Source organism: Canis aureus, chromosome 36 (assembly GCF_053574225.1).
Source record: "Canis aureus isolate CA01 chromosome 36, VMU_Caureus_v.1.0, whole genome shotgun sequence".
In the NCBI taxonomy this organism is placed as follows: Eukaryota; Metazoa; Chordata; class Mammalia; order Carnivora; family Canidae; genus Canis; species Canis aureus.
In genome coordinates this window covers 22,722,392-22,737,365 of record NC_135646.1, presented here as the reverse complement: position 1 = coordinate 22,737,365, position 14,974 = coordinate 22,722,392, and the positions used below count along the sequence as shown (strand labels likewise).

The following is a 14,974-nucleotide window of genomic DNA, read 5'->3' as shown; positions in this document are numbered from 1 at the left end:
ATTCCGTCAATGGAATACTGATTTATGTGAATCTTTACAGGTTGGAATTTATGGGCGAACTGCATATTCATAAACCTTTCTCATCTGAAGTAGAAGCCATTTGATAGGCATCAAATAGCTCTGTGAATCCCCTAGAGGAACACAAACAACCTCAGAATATAAGCACCCTGAGAGTGTTGGCAACTGAGACTAGGAACCCTTATCTGGCAAGAGAAGCCAAGGAAGTCCTGTAGTTGTGGACAGTCTTTCTTCATAGCAGGTATGTAGAATTCCTGCTTTCATCAATTCATTATTTTCTGTATTATGGTTTGCCCTGAGGCTTCCTTTATTCTAAGAGAATCGAAACATGTTTTAATAGTTCAAACTGGAGTTCAAGCAAACTGCAAAGAACCCTTGATTAATGCTCCTTTTTTTCAGTTGTCAGGTCAAAGCCCTCATATTGACCAAACAGTATGAATAGAAATTATTTTGAGGAACTAGTAACTGTTCCATTGTATCGATCCAATGATAAACAGGAAATGTCTATGCAGATGAATGTTTCTCAAGCACCAGTGGAAACTCACACTCTAAAGTCCATTCATTCATCTTTTTACCAGAGAAACGAAATTATTCTTTTGATCATTCTATCTTAACAATGATAATAAACACTCCTTCACAAGCTCTTAAAGTGTTCTGGCATTAAATAAATTCTGCTCAGTGAATAACAATGTCCCAAGAATACACCAAAGCAAAAGAGCTCAATTCTATCCAAATTCTACTCAAAAATATTTTTTTATAATAAATTTATTTTTTATTGGTGTTCAATTTACCAACATACAGAATAACACCCAGCGCTCATCCCATCAAGTGCCCCCCTCAGTGTCCATTCACCCATTCACCCACCCCTGCCCTCCTCCCCTTCCACCATCCCTGGTTTGTTTCCCAGACTTAGGAGTCTTTATGTTCTGTTTCCCTTTCTGATATTTCCCACACATTTCTTCTCCCTTCCTTTATTTTTTTTAATTTATTTTTTATTGGTGTTCAATTTACTAACATACAGAATAAACCCCAGTGCCCGTCACCCATTCACTCCCACCCCCCGCCCTCCTCCCCTTCTACCACCCCTAGTTCGTTTATATTCCCTTTCACTATTATTCATATTCCCAACACTCTTCAGAGTGTAGGGATAGAGGGAACATTCCTCGACATCTTAAAAGCCATCTACGAAAAGCCCACAGCAAATATCATTCTCAATGGGGAAGCACTGGGAGCCTTTCCCCTAAGATCAGGAACAAGACAGGGATGTCCACTCTCACCACTGCTATTCAACATAGTACTGGAAGTCCTGGCCTCAGCAATCAGACAGCAAAAAGACATTAAAGGCATTCAAATTGGCAAAGAAGAAGTCAAACTCTCCCTCTTCGCCAATGACATGATACTCTACATAGAAAACCCAAAAGCCTCCACCCCAAGATTGCTAGAACTCATACAGCAATTTGGTAGCATGGCAGGATACAAAATCAATGCCCAGAAATTAGTGGCATTTCTATACACTAACAATTAGACTGAAGAAAGAGATATTAAGGAGTCAATCCCATTTACAATTGCACCCAAAAGCATAAGATACCTAGGAATAAACCTAACCAAAGAGGTAAAGGATCTATACCCTAAAAATTATAGAACACTTCTGAAAGAAATTGAGGACGACACAAAGAGATGGAAAACTATTCCATGCTCATGGATTGGCAGAATTAATATTGTGGAAATGTCAATGTTACCCAGGGCAATTTACACGTTTACTGCAATCCCTATCAAAATACCATGGACTTTCTTCAGAGAGTTAGAACAAATTATTTTAAGATTTGTGTGGAATCAGAAAAGACCCCGAATAGCCAGGGGAATTTTAAAAAAGAAAACCATAGCTGGGGGCATCACAATGCCAGATTTCAGGTTGTACTACAAAGCTGTGGTCATCAAGACAGTTGGTACTGGCACAAAAACAGACACATAGATCAATGGAACAGAATGGAGAACCCAGAGGTGAACCCTGAACTTTATGGTCAACTAATATTCGATAAAGGAGGAAAGACTATCCACTGGAAGAAAGACAGTCTCTTCAATAAATGGTGCTGGGAACATTGGACATCCACCTGCAGAAGAATGGAACTAGACCACTCTCTTGCACCATACACAAAGATAAACTCAAAATGGATGAAAGATCTAAATGTGAGACAAGATTCCATCAAAATCCTAGAGGAGAACACAGGCAACACCCTTTTTGAACTCGGCCACAGTAACTTCTTGCAAGATACATCCACAAAGGCAAAAGAAACAAAAGAAAAAATGAACTATTGGGACTTCATCAAGATAAGAAGCTTCTGCACAGCAAAGGATACAGTCAACACAACTAAAAGACAATCTACAGAATGGGAGAAGACATTTGCAAATGACGTATCAGATAAAGGGCTAGTTTCCAAGATCTATAAAGAACTTCTTAAACTCAACACCAAAAAAACAAACAATCCAATCATGAAATGGGCAAAAGACATGAACAGAAATCTCACAGACGAAGACATAGACATGGCCAACATGCACATGAGAAAATGCTCTGCATCACTTGCCATCAGGGAAATACAAATCAAAACCACAATGAGATCCCACCTCACACCAGTGAGAATGGGGAAAATTAACAAGGCAGGAAACCAAAAATGTTGGAGAGGATGCGGAGAAAAGGGAACCCTCTTACACTGTTGGTGGGAATGTGAACTGGTGCAGCCACTCTGGAAAACTGTGTGGAGGTTCCTCAAAGAGTTAAAAATAGACCTGCCCTACAACCCAGCAATTGCACTGCTGGGGATTTACCCCAAAGATACAGATGCAATGAAACGCTGGGACACCTGCACCCCGATGTTTATAGCAGCAATGGCCACAATAGCCAAACTGTGGAAGGAGCTTTGGTGTCCATCGAAAGATGATGGATAAAGAAGATGTGGTCTGTGTATACAATGGAATATTCCTCAGCCATTAGAAACGACAAATACCCACCATTTGCTTCAACATGGGTGGAACTGGAGGGTATTATGCTGAGTGAAGTAAGTCAATCGCAGAAGGACAAACATTATATGTTCTCAAAAATATTTCAATGGCACTATGGAGCCCTGAATCTTCTATAACTCTCCAGCTTGACATATGTTCCTCTGATTCCAATAGAGTTTACTAAATTCATTTGTATAGGATTCCCAGACACTCCAGCTGATCTAGATTACTCATGGTTTCCGACACACTACTCTCAAATTCTTGGCTCCCTGCCTTTGTTTCCATCTGTAACAATCTCCTCTACTCTGTAAAACCCTATCATCTATCAGATCCATCTCAAACACCATCCTCCTTTCAAGATCACCAAGTCTTTCTTGGTCTCTGAAATTTGATGGGACTTCCCCCAAATATCCTAGGTAAAAGTTATCTATCATTATTATGCTACTTGTGTTTTAAATTTATTTATTTGTCTCTCTTTTCTGGATTGCAAAATTCTTAGGGATATCTGAAGTATTTTATCATTATTGTATTATTGTACCACTTTTCATAATGCCTTATGCTAAGTATTAGCACTGAAGTTGAGAATTGGACCTTAGGGTCAGATAGAAGTAGAATGGTACTCTGCATCTGCTATGTACAAGCTGTGAGACTTTGATCAAGGCTGTATTTCTTTATTTGAAAAACTAGCTAGGTACAGAGATTACTGCTTGGTTACACTTCAACACAGTGGGTAGCCTCAGACATCTACTGTTTCTTAACCTGTTTTGGGTCATATGACATCCTCTAGCAATCTGATGAAGGTTCTGGACATCATCAGAGGAATATGCAAACCTACATATACATTCAGTGTTATAAATCTTGCATCTATCCACTGGTGTTCTAGAGCAGAGGATATGAAATCATGGTCTGTGTATTCCTGGGGGTTCCCAAAACTTTATGATATACAAATTATTTTCATAATTTTCAAACTTACACTTTATTTACTATTTTCTCCATGTTGATATTTGCATGGATGATACAAAAGCAATGATGAAGAAAATCATTGACCCCTAGCATGAATCAAGGTGGTGGCACCAAACTCTTATTGTACTTATATTCTTTACTAGTCATTGTATTCTTCACTGCTATGTACTTGCAATTTAGGGGAAAAGTCAGTTTTATTACTCAAAGAAGGACACCTGGGTGGTGCAGTGGGCTAAACGTCCAACCCTTGCTTTTGGCTCAGGTTGTGATCTCAGAGTCCTAAGACTGACCTCTACATCAGGCTCTGTGCTGAGCATAGTCTACTAAAGTTTCCCTCTCCCTCTCTCTCAGCCCCTCCCCACCTCGTACTCTCTGTCTCTCAAATATTTGTAATTAAATCTTTTTTAAAAAGTCCTCAATGAAACAATAACAATTATTTTTATTAGAGCTCAAACCTGAGTCACACTCTGTGTATGAAACATCAAGTACACACATAACACTTCTGCTGCATACTGCAGTACAATGGTCTTAAGGAAAGGCATGTGTTTGAGCTGTGAGCTGAACTAATCACTTTTCTTCCATTAGAACACTATTTTTACTTGAAACAATGACTAACCAACAAACTAATGTTATGCAGACCACAGTCTGGTTATTTGGCAGATATTTTCTCACAAATGAACAAAGGAACCCATTGCCTCAAGGAGTAAAAACTGAAAGTATTCGTTGCCAAAGGTAAAAGTTGAACTTGCTTTTTTTAAATTTTATTTTATTTAAAATTAATTTGCCAACATATAGTGTAATACCCAGTGCTCATCATTAAAATTTGAACTTCTGAGTAAAAATATAAATTTTAGAAAACTTACAGATGCCACTGTGAATTTAATAAATTCCCTATAACTAAAAACTTTTTCTGGTGAGATCAAAGGTGATACTAACAAATATTATTTAAAAAAAAAGATTATATAATGAAATGTGTCGATGTTTGGATGATCTGCATAACTCAGTAAACTAGTATCTTTTGAATGACCAATTCATAAAGACATAAAATTATGCATGGGTAAAAGATGAACTAATCTATTCTAATGTAATAGAATTCTAAAAGCTCATCAGTAATGGATTAAATCACATACAGCTACCTTTACTAAACTACCATATTTTCAGTTTTGCTATTGTATCAGAGCAGAATGTTCACAATTAGCTGAAAAAGCTATACAACTATATGTCTGCATAAGCTATTTTTTCTTCAATCAAAACCATGCATTGCAACAGTCTGAATGCAGAAGCAAATATAAAAATCCAGTTCACTTCTATTAAGCTGTACAATGAAGAGGCAAAAATGTGAAACAATGCCATTCTCTTATTTTTATGTTTGAAAAATACAGCTATCTTTCATGAAAATGTTATTTATATGAATATCTAATAGATTTATTGTTTTAAATGAATAGACATTTTTAGACTTTTCTGAGTTTTAAAAATTAGTACAGTAAATAACCATAGCTCTAAACCAGATTAACAAAAACCAAAGCTCTTTAAGTCCTCGAGCATTATTGAGCATGTTTAGGAGTTAGGTCACTAACTTGAGAACCATGAAGCTCCTAAAGGAATAGTTCTCAACTTAAGAATCATTATTCTCAGGATGCCTGGGTGGCTCAGTGATTGAGCATCTGCCTTCGGCTCAGGGCCTAATCCCAGGATCCAGAATCGAGTCCCACATCGGGCTCCCTGTGAGGAGCCTGCTTCTTCTCCCTCTGCCTCTCTCTCCCTGTGTCTCTCATATATAAATAAGTAAATCTTTAAAAAAAAAAAAAAAAAAGAATATTTATTCTCATAAAAAAAGCCCACAACTGCATGAAGGAAAATATAGGCTTCTGTTATGCCAGTCCCAGGTTCCTAGAATCAGGTCTCTGTGTGGGAGGAACCTTCTCTCTTGAAAGCAGGTGACCCCCTCCCATCAAAAAAAGGATTAAAAAAAGAGGTATAAAGTTACAATTATGCATCCCTCCTTATCTTATGTCCCCACAGCAAAATCCTGAAAATACAGAAGAAAGTTAGATTTCTTTTTAATAAACTGAATTGTATTTTTGATGCTCTGAGATAAAATCCTTTTTATATGGAAAACATGCACCCATTTCTTCAGTGAACATTTTCATATATGAGTCATTTTCATATTCTCCTTCCTTACATGTATCTTTTTGAGATTGGTCCATTGCTTTACAAAAATTTGGATTATTTATTAACTAGAGTAAGAATTGAGTGGCATGTAGACAAATAGCCATTTTTGTTGAGACTTTCATTAGTTATAGACATGATATCTGTAGAAACATTCAGCTTGGTGAATCTAAGATTCAATGAACAATTTCAGAACCATATTAAAATATTTGGCTACAAAATAAACTTTTCTCCTGGAGTTTTACTGTTTAGATGGGTTTCCTTTTGAAGAAAGTAAAAATAAAATGGAAGAGGAGAAAAAATATTGTCTTATAGGAAAAGGAGCCTATTAGTTATTACATGAGCAGTAGGTATGTATTGATACACTGAGAACCAGTCAGAAGTCCCTTAGGATTTTCCCATCATGCTCTCTCCTGCTAACCTGGGCCTATTGCTGCTTAGGACATACTTATCACAAGGTAAAACAGAGAGAGAGGGAGCCTCTACCTTACTACTTGGCTGGACCTACAGTTTGCTTTTCTGATTATAAACCTAAAATCAAGTGAACTAGAAAAGGGTCTGGAGCGCTTAGAACTTTTGACTCATTATGTCATCAGCTGGTTTCCATGAGATTTTAGGAACAAGGATGAGTGAGAGTCCCAGAAAAATAGAGTCATCTAAGTAAGAAATTTTAGCAGAAGTTAAAGTGTGTCTTTAAAATATGTTTAAAATAAGGCAGGGAGAACTGAGATTCCTAATAAGATGCCAGGACATCCATGAGGCACATTCATTTTTCTAGAAAGAAATTTTTGAGTAGAAAAGAATTCTTGACCTTCTAAGACCTCTCATAACCTGTTCTCTGTCAAATAATGCTAACCAAAATGTCATGTTGGGTATTTATGAAGGGAAAATTCTTAAGGCTTCTAATTTCTGAGTTTGCCTGCTCTTGCATACCTCAACCTTAGAGATCTTAAAGGAAACTCCTTTTTATACCAGAAACATGTAGGTAAGCTAGGAGTGATCCCCTCTTCTCTCCTGGTGCAGTAATAGTAACAGAAATAAGGTTATAGTTTTTGGGAAAAAATATCTCTCTTGAATATACTTTTGATGGTGCTTCTCAGATAATGCTTCTCAGTTTTGGGTATTTCTAAATGTCATTTCTGATTCTTAAAATGCTCCCCCATCACTTTTTCTACTTCCTCATTTCTACCTCACTGTTCTTTTTACCCACCCACATGCATCCACATCTAATTCTAACTTCCCTTCTAACCTCTCATTCTTCCAAGGAATCCTTTATGAGTTACTCACCTGAACTTGTCTGACATCTTACATATTTGACTTAATTTTATGATCATATCATAATAATTTCATTTATTAAGTATGTATGGAGCAACTGCTATATATCAGGTACCAACAACATATTAGGGATCCAGAGAGGAACAGAAAACATATGCCCATGCTTAAAAAGCTAAGAGATCTCCCAATCAAAATTCCAATGTGTTATTATGTGGATATGGACAAATTTATTCTAAAGTTTAAAAGGAGAGGCCAAAGATTCAGAATAGTCAACACAATATTGAACGAGAAGAGCAAAGTTGGAGGACTAACACTACTCAACATCATATCTTATCATAAAAGCTACAGTAATCAAGAAAATGCAGTATTAGTGAAAGAATAGACAAATAGATCAATAGAACAGAGAGCCCCAAAACAAACTCACATAAATATAACCAACTGATCTTTGACAAAGGAACAATGGCAATACAATGGAGCAAAGTTTCTTCAATAAGTAGTAATAGAATAACTGGACATCCACATGCAAAAATGAGTCTAGACACAGACCTTACATCCACAACAATTAACTCAAAATGGATTACAGACCTAAATATAAAATATAAAACTCCTAAAAGGTAACATAGGGAAAACCCTAGAAGACTGGATAGGGTGATGACTTTTTAGATACAGCAGCAAAGACACATGCCATTAAAGAAATAATTAAGATGAACTTCATTAAAATGAAAAACTTCTGCTCTGTGAGAAACAATGTCAAGAGAATGAGAGGAAAAGCTATAGAAAAGGTGAAAATATTTTCAAAACACACATCTGATAAAGAACTGTTACCAAAATATGTAAAGAACCCTTAAAATTCAACAATAAAACAATTAAATTTAAAAAATGGACAGAGATCATAACAGATATTTCACCAAAGATACACAGATGGCAAATAAGCATATGAAAGGATGCTGCACATAATAAGCCATCAGTAAAATGCAAATTAAAACAATAATGAGATACCAGTACACACCTATTAGAATGACCCAAATCTGGAAGACTGACAACACCAAATGCTGGTGATGATGTGGAACAATGGAAATTCTCATTCACTGCGGGTGGAAATGCAAAATAGTACAGTCGCTATGGAGGATATTTTGGCAGTTTCTTCCAAAACCAAGCATACTCTTACTATACAATCCAACAATTGCACTCTTTGGTATTTACCCAAAGGAGCTAAAAATTCATGTCCACACAAAACCTGCACATAGATATCTATAGCAGCTTTATTCATAATTGCCAAAACTTGGAAGCAACCAAGATGTCCTTCAGTAGGAAAATGGATAAATAAACTGTGGTATATCCAGACAACAGAATATTTTTAGAGCCAAAAGAAATGCACTATCAAGACATGAAAAGACATGGAAGAAATCTAAATATATATTACTAAGTGAAAGTAGTCTATCTGAGAAGGCTACACACTACATAATTCTAAGTATAGGACATTCTGGAGAAAGCAAAATTATGGAGACAATACAAAGAGCAGTTGTACCAGGAGTTGGGGTTGGGGGATGAAGACATAGAAAACAGAGGACTTTTAGGGCAGTGAAAATACGGTGATCCTATATGATATTATAATGATATTATTTCCATAATATCGTACATATGTTTATAATAATATTATACATATCAATACTGATCTGTCCAAACCCACAGAATATCCATCACCAAGAGTGAATTCTCATGTAAACTATGTGCTTTGGGTGATAACGATGTGCCAATGTAGATACATGGGATTGTAATAGATGTACCACTCTGGTGGGGAGTTGTTGATAATGGGGAGGACTATGCGTGTATCAGGGCAGAAGGTATATGGGAATCTCTGTACTTTTCTACTAATTTTGCTGTGAACCTAACATTGCTCAGAAAGATAGTCTTTAAAAAACAAGCTTACCGATACTTAGGGGAGACAAGGACACAATTCTAACACAGTTTAGTAAGTGCTATAAAAATAATTTTATACCTATAGATTCTGTATCCCAACCTCAATTTTGAACTCCTTAAATGGGTAGTTGTATGTCTATGTTCTTATAAATCCATCAGAAAGTCAGGCTGGTGACAACACTCAATAAATACTGTAAACTAAAGAAGAGAACTACTGAGACCTCATCTAACTATAGTATGACCACAACTACATGAGAGGTTTAAGCCAATCATATCCTGCCTGTGATGGCATCTGGACCAGACAAGGTACAAGAAGTTTATTTACTGATGGGATGGTAGGAATTCCAAACTGAGTGTCCCCATTATCTGTGGAATTGATGTGACCCCATTCAAAGTCACGGCCTGTGCCAATAAACCTCACTGAAGAGTTGGTAGAGTGAATAAAACCTCAGGAACCTGGGATTCACAAAGCCTTAATTTCAACCTCTACAGGGTCAACTCAGTCCCTACAAGACAATAATAAATTGGATAAAATGATGTTTGAGAAGTGTCTCCTCACAGGGTCAGATGGCCCTATAAGACAGGTTGAACCAGCGGTTGGATGTTTTGCCTTTTGAGGCATATTGTGGTTGACTAGGCAAAGAAGAATGATAAGTGGAATCAGTGGGTCTTCTGCTCCCTCACCAAAAAGTCTTCATGGTGACCAGCACTGGGGCCTAGGAGTCACAGCAAAGTTCCTCATTCATCTTTGAGCTCTAGTTTAGCATCTAATACTGAAAGTATGAAATACAGATTATAAAGTGTTGTTATTCCAAAAAAGTTTCACGTAATTTATGAATTGGATCCTTCCCATGAAGTATGATTTGATTAGGCAGCCCAGAATGTTATCCCAGTTTCATGTGTGTAAAAATTTGGGTACAGAGAAGTTAAGTAACAATGCTTATGATCACACACCCGGTGAAGTCTATCGCCAGTATCTGAGACTGAGAGAGGCCTATACCATTCCATATTTTTAAAGGAAGTATAGGAAGAAATGTCAAAACATGTTAAAAGATATGTAATATTTTTAAATGGTTTTAACAGATAAGCATTATTAATACAAGGCATTCAATACAAAATAACTGTGGTGTTCTATGTGACGGAGTGTGTGTGTGAGGAACAGAGAGAATTGTGCATATGTATAGAGTACACTCCAGATAATATGCTTACATGTATAAAGTTGTGGACAGATTTTGGTGGCAACAAACTCTTGTTTACTGTGCAATAGCAATTTCCCCATTCACAGCAATGTTCCCAGTATGAGAAAATAGTGGGAATGAAATGTTGTTGGGCTAGCAGCTTCATAGTATTATTCTCCTTTATTACCAGTTTAGAGATGGAAATGGGACCTGATTGTGGTCAAAGAGACCTTCAGGAAAACTACCTGATTGTTCACAAGAAATATTTCCTTCCTAAAAATGGAAAGCCTCCAAGGAGGTGAAGGTTTTTCTCCCCTTCAGTCTCTTTCCACCTTGGATCATGTCATGTACAGATATGATACGTGGATCTGTGTTGGCCATTTTGAAATAATAAGGTGGCAATACTAAGAACAAAACCAAGTGTTACTGATAGAAGTGTTAAAAGAAAGGAAAGTCTGTATCTGTCCTCAATGACTTTACTGACCCACTAGAACTGCCAGCTTGTGACTATTTTATTAATCTAACAACAACTTTTTCTAAACCCTTACAAGTTAGTTGGATTTTCTCTTATTCATATTTGAAGGCATCTTAATTACTATTTCCTTCTTTCAATCTTATTCATTATTATACATAAAAATTTTGGAAGAAAATCAACAACGTAGAAATCATAGGCCGGAAGTGCCTGGGTGGGTCAGTTGGTTAAGGGCTGACTGGCTCTTGATTTCAGCTCAGGTCATGATCTCAGGGTCCTGGGATCAAGCCCTGTGGTGGGCTCCACACTCAGCAGGAATCCACTTGAAGAGTCTCTCTCTCTCTCTCTCTCTCTTTCTCTCTATCCCTCTGCCCCTCCCCACACACAGGCCTTCTGTGAATGTGAAGCTGGAGTCAGTTGCCCTTCTTCAACTTCTCTCTGCATAAAAAAACATGAAAGATCAGACTAGGAGTCCTCAGCATCTGGACTCCAGGCCAGTGTGCTCCTGTCACACAGTGTTCTATGGAACCACCACAAGGGTTATCTGATCTTCCTATCACTTAAAGAATCCATAATCTTGTATGGTATCTGCCTCTCCCAACAACAACATGAATTCAAAGATAAAAGTCAACTTCATTATGACAAGAATTTCTAGATACAAATAGGTGGTACTGAAAATAATTTGAAGATCAGCAGAGGAAGTTCAATAAAGCAGAATGAGTTTTCCTTAGTGACTGAAAATGCAAGAAACATAAACAATAAAGCACTTCAAAGGTACCTAGAAAGTATGCGCATTTTGTGACTCCTTTCTTCTCAGGATCTCAGAATGATTATGTAAAGAACATTGATCTTTGTATCGGACTTAGGTATTACACACGTGTGAGCAAGAGGAAGAGAAGCCCATTCACTGTCCTGCTCTCCATTCACTTTGTGTGTGGTATGTGGGTGTACTTAAACAGCATGCCTATTTATGTTCAATCACATATGGATGCTATATATGAATTAGGTATCTATAATGCAGATATTTTAAATATTTGTTTACCACCAACTGCTTGACTGGGACTTCCATGAATAGAATAAAAGATGTATGCACTAAATATATGTGTAGATGCATGAGTATCTGGTACAATTTAATAGTATTTCTTTTTATGGACCAAAAGGGAAAAAAGAAAATAAATATCTTACATAAATTTTGCCCATTTCTATTCCCCCCGCCCCCAATGAAACAACATGCTAAATGCACAATAAATTTCAGTTTTAAGGAAGGACAGGAAATTATGCAAGGAAAGGAGACACCCCAAGTTTTTAAAAAACTGTCAGTGAGAAAATGTTGCTCATTCTTTTTGTAGAAAATATCTGCACGTTTATTTTAAGTCCAATATAAATGTAAATATTTTAAACAAACAAAAACATGCCAGGGATAACAATAGACTATTTCTGAGTTGGGAAGAAAAAAAGCTTGCCAGGAGTAGAATGTATATTTTTAAGCATACTGCTTCAAAAAGCAGGATGTCGGGATGTTGCATCTTTAATTTTTCTGTTAATTATGGATTGAGCATTGTTGTGAATCTTGTCCTCAAAACCGAGCTCAGAAAATAAGAGCAGATGCTCATCCCCAGGTCTGGCTCATATGGGAATTGAACGGAACATATTGGTTTATAATTAATGTAATTTGTTGGATTATCTTTTGTGAAGGAGCGAAGGTAAACAACCTTGCAGCATTGTGGTAATATCTTTGGAGCTTGGAGCTTCTATAGTTATGGAAGAAAAAAAAAAAAAGAATGAGAAAGAAAAAAGCTCTTCCTGTTAGATTACAGGGAATTTTGAAATGTCTGTCACATTGAAACATACTTTAATTAATTCAAAGGAAAGAATTAGGTGAGAGACCCTAAAGCTAATTACAAATAGTGTGTAAAATGGAAGCCATTGGTTTCCCAAAAGGGAATTTTGATAAGCTGAATTCTCTTTTCTATTTGCTTTAATTTTATTGTGCAGTAGGGAAATGGAAGGGAAACATTTTCCCTTCTCTCTAAACAGGAAATTGGGCACAGCACAAAATTCATTGATTTGAATATTTACCCTTTTGGGGGCACTGTGTTATTCATACAAAATATACAACGACTTTTTTCCAAGAAGGTCAGGGCACTTTGCATATCTCACCTTTGTTTTTTTTCTCCATACCCCTCAGAGGTATAGATGCTATCTTCACTTTGAATAAACTCATTCATGAAGAAAGGAGAGTAACCATAAGCCTTTTCCACACACAATCAAGCGGGTAGGATAAATGCCCTTTGGTGTGACGTTTTCCACTCATAAAACATTTCCTTTGCTTCATGCAGGTCATGGGAGCAAAGTATAACTTTTGGTCTTTGACAATCTTTGACTATCCAGTTTTGCTACTGCATTGTCTGTATTTTCTTTTTGATATTTTTCTCTTCATTGTGTGCTATTTTAAAAATTGGGTTTCTTAGCTTCTAATATAGAGTTTGAAACCTCTGTCGCCTATCTATGATAAAAAGGGTAAAACTGTATTTTAATTGACCATTCACTTTTTTCATATTTTCTTTCATTTGATGGTTAAAATCAATTATACTTTTTAATATCCCAGAATCTGGCAGTAATGGGGGGCGGGGGGAGAGAGGGAGGGAGTGAGGATATTTAAAATTGTATTTAAAAGCAAATGTTAAAAAAATAAAAATAAAAATAAAAGCAAATGTGCATTCTTTTTTAAACAGTTATATAAATAATGTTAATATTATTTTTATTGTCTGAAATGAATTCTTAGATTTTCTTTAGGAATTATTTTCTTTGGAGGCCTTTCCAGATTACCCTTTCCCCAAAGAATGATTTAACTTCATGTTCATAGTTTTCTGGACTACTCGCTATAAGTCAAGAGCAGGGCAAGGTGAAAGTCTTTGGTTAATTAATTCACAAATATTTATTATCTGTTGAAAACTCATCCACATATGAGTGCTGAGAGGTGTAGAGTGGGATTGTTGGGGAAGATCTCTACTTGTACTTTGAAAGATAAATGACATGAAACAACCGTTACTGATAAAAGATGATGCATAATTAAATTGTGTAGCATATACTTTGCTCAACTATAGATGGCCAGAAAAGAAGAGAAGTCCTAGGGCTGGAATCATCAAAGGTCAAACACGAGTGAATTGCCTAGGTTAGCATTAACCCTGGCCAGGTACTGCGCTAGATGCCTTTATATAGATTCTCATTCAATCCAGTCTCTTTTTAAGTAGGGCATTTTATCTTCATGCTACAGAGAAGAAAACAACAGACAAATAAATTCAGCAACCCTTCCAAAGTAATACCACCAATCAATGGTATATCTGGTTTTGCGCCCTGATTCTTCGACAGTGCTACATGGTGACTGACAGACTAGATAGAAAGGAAAAGAGAAATGAATTAAAAATCATCCAATAAAAGGGCAGAAGTGAGTAAATGAAAAAAGGACTAATAGAGTGCCATTTTACTAAAGACAAAGAAGTACTGCGTTTCGAGAAGGAAATATAGTGAATAGTGTCAAAAACTGCAAACAGGTCAAGGAGACTGCATTTGTCATTGTGTTTGGCAACAAAGATGGTGATTTTTGAAAGAGTTTCTTCAGTGAGCATGATAAAAATCATGTTTCAGAGGTAAAGACTGAAGTAATAATGGGGAAGCAGCATAGGTAGATGTCTGTGATAAATATAAAGCAGACAAATTGACTGGAAGAAAGAGTGGCAGTAAGGTCAAGTAAAGGCTTCCCTTAAGATGGAGAGATGTGAATTACAAAACTAAAGGAAGGAGAAGTGGAATGGAGAAGAACGGGACAAGCGTGGGGCAAGATACCTCAATCAAGTTTGTACCAGGGGAGGGGTTACCACTTTGAAGACTCTTCTTCAGAGACTGGGGAAATTTGAAGAGATATCTGCAGTGATAAAGGAAAACAGAATGAGATGAAGATGACAAGCAATGAAAGATAGCC

The 14,974-nt window shown here is 36.6% G+C and overlaps 2 long non-coding RNA genes across 4 annotated transcripts in view; one reads left to right on the top strand and one right to left on the bottom strand.

The window, feature by feature from the left end:
• LOC144306211 (uncharacterized) overlaps nt 1–12,794 on the top strand; it is a 40,280-nt gene extending 27,486 nt beyond the window's left edge. The window contains exons 5-6 of the long non-coding RNA XR_013373214.1: nt 41–259; nt 11,381–12,794. This is a non-coding gene — a long non-coding RNA (uncharacterized LOC144306211). The remainder of the gene's footprint in view (nt 1–40; nt 260–11,380) is intronic.
• Nucleotides 1–14,974, bottom strand: part of LOC144306213 (uncharacterized) — a 402,455-nt gene that overhangs the window by 107,918 nt on the left and 279,563 nt on the right. The gene's annotated exons all lie outside the window — the stretch shown is intronic.